The sequence below is a fragment of the Hyaena hyaena genome, unplaced genomic scaffold (genome assembly GCF_003009895.1).
Source record: "Hyaena hyaena isolate Hyena2069 unplaced genomic scaffold, ASM300989v1 scaffold_616, whole genome shotgun sequence".
NCBI lineage: Eukaryota > Metazoa > Chordata > Mammalia > Carnivora > Hyaenidae > Hyaena > Hyaena hyaena.
Window position 1 is genome coordinate 357,613 of NW_024081247.1, and position 6,856 is coordinate 364,468.

Sequence of the window (6,856 nt, forward strand, 5' to 3'; positions counted from 1 at the left end):
AACATGGAAACATTTAAGGATGAGGGGCTTATAGAGGGAATATGGACTATTGATACAAATTAGACTAATAAAGAGCTTTTTTGGATCATAGTATAGATCATGGGAGAGAAAGAACAATATTAGATGTTCTCTAAGAAATGATAAAAGAAAGGTTTCTTTTTGGTTTGTTTTTATAAATGACCATAATTTATTGTTGATTTTTTTTGTAGTCACATGTTTTGGATTTTTGCTATATATTGTTGGCCACATTTTAATGATAGTTACTATGTGTTTTGCATTGTACTAGCACTAGCAAGTATGAGACTTTCTCCACTACTCTGGAGATCAGCAATACAGAAAGTATTAGAAAATTATCAAAGACATTCTTAAATTATTTAACACAGATCATTAGTGAAATAGCCATTTAGTGGAACTTCTAAAATTTAATGCATAAACATATACGTCCCTTTATTAGAGAAATTGTATCTATTGGTGAATATGGTCAATGGACACAACTACACACTAATTCTTTAAAAATTAGAATGAATAGGGGCGCCTGGGTGGCTTAGTCGGTTAAGCGTCCGACTTTCGCTTAGGTCATGATCTTGCGGTTCGTGGGTTCGAGCCCCGCGTCGGGCTCTGCGCTGACTGCCAGCTCAGAGCCTGGAGCCTGTTTCAGAGTCTGTGACTCCCTCTGTCTCTGACCCTCCCCTGCTCACGCTGTCTCTCTCTCTCCTAGAAACAAATAAAAATTAGAATGAATAATTAGGATAGATTCTATGCTCTCTCCTTACTTTGTGAAGTGTGTTGTGTAGTCATATTCTATTGTTGGAATGACAGCATGTACAGAGAATAAGAAAAGATGTATGAACACCAAGTTCTGCCCTCCTGCAACAGTCTTAATGATTTCTTCATTGCCTCGGTATGCCTACATGGGTGAGCTGAACACATAGGAGGTGGTGGGAGATGAAGCTGATTTTCAATGGTCACTGTTTTCTTCACATGATGTTGAGTGATGTCTTCACACATGTGTTCGACCGTTAAAGGCTACCTTTGCTCATCATAGCTGAATAACCATAGGCATGGTGTCTGCTAATATTTATCATACGTGATATGAAGGTCATAAGTTCTGGCTGACAAAGTATCATGTTTATTTCCAGCATCAGTTTTAGTTTTACAAGCTAGTTCTCTTATTTTTCCTTTTGTCTAGGGAAGCCTCATCTGTTTCCAACCATCCACTTTCTTCCCATTCTTCCATATCTGCAGCTTTTCCTTCATCTTCCTCTTCCTCCTCCTGACATACTACTGAGCAATCTTGAAGTTTTACACTGTCCTTGATTTCCAATGTAATCTCCTTAACTGCTTCAGTTATTCCTGCAATACCTGTGCTATGATAAGTACCTACCCATCCCCCATCACCATCATCTTCCTCAATGATAGCTTCCAAGTCATGTGAATATTCCATCTATGTGTAGCATGTGTAGCATGGCACATTTTTGGTGACCCAAAAATGTTTGCCTGTTGGTAGGAATACCTTCACTTTCAATTCTTCCCCTGTAGCTCATTACCATGTTGGACAGTGAGGGACTAAGTGATCTCCAGCTTGCCACAAACTCTTCTGGGTTGATAACACCTGTTCCCCAAACTTTGGTTCCTTGAAGACTGGAATCAGGTACTCAGCCACTTCCCTTGCCTTTCTGAAATGGCCACTTAGAAAAGTTAGAGAAGTACCATATATATATATATATACCATATATATATATACACCATATATATATATACCATATATATATACCATATATATATATATACCATATATATATATACACACACATACATATATATACATACATACATACAATATACATACATACACATACATATATATATATACACATACATACATACATCCATATCACTAAAATAATGTTATCATTTTACAGATACTGATAATAAAGTTCAGAGAGGTTACGTGATATCACATAGCAACAAGTGGCTGAAGGCAGACTTGAAATCTCCACACTCTGTTCTTCCTATTCTACTGCTCTTAATTGTCATAGTCAAATAGTCAATATTAACAAGTCCCTGTGCCCTTTAATAAGCACTTTCATCCTTATGCCATTTGTGAGTTTAACAGACCCACTCCGTAGTGGCAGCAGTACATAAAGTGGAGGCTTCTGACTCCTAGTTGTATCCCATGCTCTAGGGGAATATCCTGAGTTCATGCAGAACTAGCCTCAGATTTGCACTGAAACTCTGCACGATAGATGTGGAGCTAATAAGTAAGGAAGTGCCATTCACAAGGCACATTGTGATGATGGCGGGAACGCAATCAGACAGATCTGGGCCAAAATAATTAGTACAGAATACATTAGAATGACAGCCACCTTCTAAGGGCTCGACGTTTTGAGGTTATGTGCCTAAATGAAACTCACCTCATTTCTTCCCTTGGGTTGAATTTTAAGAGCACAGGAAATGAGGGTGTTCATTAAATATATGATTTAAGGTACTTAGAGGAAAAGAAGGGGGTCCAGAGGAAAAAGGCACAAACAATATTCAAGTTTCAGGAACTTCGAAATGTAAGAACATAGGGCAAATGAGAGAATAATAATGAACATATTTATGGTGATTATGATAGGAGGGAAAGAGGAGGACCCAGTACATTCACAGATACACTTCTGCTTTAAATTTTCTGCTCATTTTTGACCTCGAAATTTCCTTCTGGTAGTTAAGATGCACTTAAGGTATTAGCCTTTGGTTTCTACAATGTACATGGCTGGCCCCATGTGACTGTGGGTGTTAGATTCACTATGATGAGAACAGGGCCATGGTACCCCTCGTACTCTATTCCCCAAAGGAAAGCAGGTCTGGCTGTCTTCCACCGGAAAACATATCCTTCACAGAATGAGTTCATTTTAGCTGTCAACTATGGAGTATCTAAGAATCTCTGTATGCATGCAACATTGCCAGCAAGATGCCCACCCACCTCCACTGGGGATAACAATCCCCAGTGGGGATAAAAGGCTGCTTCCAAGTGAGTGAAGCAGCTGTTGTTTTACACAGAAATGTCAAAAGCACAAGCAATTTTTTCATCACCAATTGGCGGTGTCATGGCCAGTGAAATACTTTGTGGTTTTTATGTGGTTTGGGGAGAAGCAACTGGTTTTGTGAGGTTTAAGCTATAAACTATATATCTGGGGAGTAAACTCTTGGTTTGAATTCATTTCATTGTTAATGATAGGATTTGAATTTGAGATGCGGTAGGTGGGGATTCAATTAGCCACACCACACATCCTTGAGATGTTAAAAATCACTTTGTTATCTTTTAGTTACATTATTCTTAGTAGTTAAATGAATATGAATATGTTAAATGTGTAGAAATCTATCATATTGCCATTTCCCAAAATTAGTCTCTAAATAGAAAAACATCAAGTTTTCCAAATGTAAAGAAATATCAACTATATACCACTGAGTTTATATTGAGTTTCCGTTTATTCATATGTTTATTCCCCCACCTACCTGCAATCTATTCTTTCATCTATGCATCTATCCATCATCTAACAGCTATTGATTAAGCCCGTCTATAGCTGATTTACTGTATTAGACATTATAGGACACTGAAAGCCATATAACTCCTATCTCCTGTCTTCCAGAAGCTTCAAATTATTTGACAATTCATTTATGACATGAGGAAGAGTGAGCCACCTTATCATTGCAGCAGTTGCCTTTAAAGAATAAGGAAAATAAAACAAAAGCTGTCTCTCACCCAGCCCACCAAGACACAGATACCAAGTCTCACCAAGGATGCGGGGCTTACCTTGAAACTGCCTTTAAGACAGGCTCTGTTTATGCCCCTGGTAAATGACAATAAAATGTATATGAGCTTAGAGTACATAAAGATGGTAAGTTAGCTGTGATTTAAGAGTATGAGAAAATAGACGAGCAGTAAAATCTAACATATGATGTCTTCATGAACCATGCTGTAAAGACCTTTGGCATCTGTCTGGATCTGTCTGACTATGGGACAGAAGGTAACAAAGTAGCTCAGTAGTTGTCTTGGTCCATTTGGGCTGCCATCACAGAAACACTGTAGACCAGGTGACTTCAACAACAAACATTTATTTCTCTCAGTTCTGGAGGCTGGGAACTCCAAGATCAAAGTGTCAGCAAATTCAGTGTCTGGGAAGAGTCTCCTTCCAGGTCTAAGGATTCCTGTGTCCTCACATAGTGAAATGGATGAGAAAGCTCTTTGAGGCCTCTTCTATGTGGGCACTAATCTCATTAATGAGAGCTCTGCCTGTGTAACCTAATCATCTCCCAAAGGTTTCACCTCCTAATACCATTACACTGGGGGGTAGTTTTCAACTTTTGAATTTGGCAGACATTCAGTTTATAGTGGTAGTTAACATGTATCACTATAAGTAAATTATTAAAAACTTCTATGAAATTGCACCAGCAGTTGGGGTATTTTGAGTTGGAAGCTTCCTCAGTGATGATCTACCTCAACTTCCCATTTTGCAGATAAGGAAAACAGGTCAAATAGATCATTTAAGTGGCTGGGAGAAGACCCTCACTCAGGTCTTCAAACTTTGGGCCAGAGCTCTTTGATTCTGCCTCTTACAAGGTTTTTATGTGAGATGTTTTACTAACAAAAACCAAAAAAAGGACCACTTTTAGCCTAAGTTGAGGCAGAAGAATCTTGTTTTTTTTAATGTTTTATTTATTTCTGAGAGAGAGAGGCAGCATGAGCAGGGGAGGGTCAGAGAGAGAGGGAGACACAAAATCTGAAGCAGGCTACAGGCTCTGAGCTAGCTGTCAGCACAGAGCCCAACGCGGAACTCGAACCCAGAAACCATCAGATCATGACTTGAGTTGAAGTTGGACGCTTAACTGACTGAGCCACCCAGGAACCCCCAGAAGAATCTTGTTTTAAAAGTCATCTTTCAGGTTTCCCTGGGTGGCTCAGTCAGTTGGGCATCCGACTTTGGCTCAGGTCATGATCTCACAGTGTGTGGGTTCGAGGCCTGCATCGGGCTCTGTGCTGACCCCTGGCTTAGTGCTTGGAGCCTGTTTAGGATTCTGTGTCTCCTTCTCTCTCTGACCCTCCCCTGCTCACGCTGTCTCTCTCAGAAATAAAAAATAAGTAAAACATTAAAAAATAAATTAAAAAATCAAAAGTCATCTTTCTATGTTGTTTTCCTTTCTCTACCCTCCTCAACCCCCTTTCAGTTTCTCTTTGCTTCTCCATCTTGTTTCCCAAATGGGGCATCTGCTACCTTCATATCAATTTACATTGCAAAAGTTCTCTTATTCCCTGCTTAACCTTCAACATGGTTTTTTGATCTAAGTAACCGTTCCGATAAGATTCACAGGTTACCCTGGTGTAAAGCAACAGCAACATTTGGCTACTGGGAGGTTGAATCTTGGGTTTGTCTTATTTTTTCAATTACATGTGTAAAGTAGCTGTATGTTTTATTTAGTTACTGCAGCCCTTGGGCTCAGCATGTGTGCCACAAACACCAATGATAGCACATCAGATTTGCTAGAGTTCTAGGGAAATGCTTCCATTCATTCCATACATTATCAAAAGCATTGACCCGTGAGTCACATAAACCCATACTCGGCACCGTGCACACACAGACATAGAGGTTTAGACTCATCTGTCTCTCCCCTTTTGCCATGGTACTGGAACCCCCAAATATGCATGTACTGCTTTTCTGCCTACTCCATCCAAGGACCAGAACCAACAGTAAGTTATTTTCCCAAATTAATATATAAAGATGTCATAAGATCTTTCCATAATACAACCTCTATTTTTCTTCGTTAAAAAAAAGGTGGAGATTTTAATAGCTCCTTTAGGTTTATTTTCCCTGTATTCTTAATTATATTAAAGACTCATATTCCTTTCCCGAGTATTCATTTAGAAAGAAGGTTTTGTAATAGTCACATTTAATTTATCAGGGTGCAATAATTCGTGTTTCCCAATCATCTTGCCGACTTTGGTTCATTATACTATTGTTTCACATGAGTAAGTTAGCAAAGTTTGGATTGATTGACTCTAATTAACTAAAACTGGTTCCAGGCTGTGCATCTATTGTCATGGTAGCTAGCCGCAAAGCCCTAAACTGTGCAGCAATAGTGATATAAGGTAATATTGATTTGAAAACTGTAGATAATATGTAACCCTGGGCTTATCGCTGTTTGGGAGACAACTAAAAAAAAAAAAAAAGATGGGGAAAGGAGAGGTATTAGGACAAGTTGTAAGGGCACTTGGGAGGATTAGTGGAATTTTCAGTTCTTTTATTGTCTTCCTGTCCAGAGATAATCACAGATGTGTTGAAATACAAACAAATTCTAAGTCAGGAGTCGGAAGACTAAGGATTTCATGGTTTTTGAAACGGTGAAGAAATGAAATACACTTGCTGAGAAACTGTCCAAGATCCATTTAAAGATTATGAAGAGGCCTCTTGTTTTGTGGAGGGAATCGTTCCATACATTACTCATCAAAAAGTACAACTGTTAGAAATTTATTCTATTCTCTGTTGCTGAATTTTTGTAGTCAGTAATGGTCTTTGTCTGAGAAACAATTGTTTTTAGACAGTGGGTAACTGGAAAAATGATTGCATGTTATGGCCTGTAAACAAGAACAAATATCACCCTTGCTCTCTGGTGGTGGACAGAGAGCAAATTAAAGAAAGTCGAGTAGAATGCCATGGCTGAGATTCACCAGTGAACTTTCCAGTTGTCCCATGCAACATGCTTGCAGCTGCTGTTGATTCTGTCTAAAAGTTAGGACCTTCTTCCATTTGATTGTTGTTGCTCACTTTTTCAGTTCCATATTCTTCATTTTAAAAGCTCTGGGGCCCCAGTTTTCCAT

The 6,856-nt window shown here is 38.9% G+C and overlaps 1 pseudogene; it reads right to left on the minus strand.

Annotated features, from left to right (window-relative positions):
* Positions 1-769: 769 nt before the first annotated feature.
* Positions 770-6,856, minus strand: LOC120248915 (annotated as a pseudogene).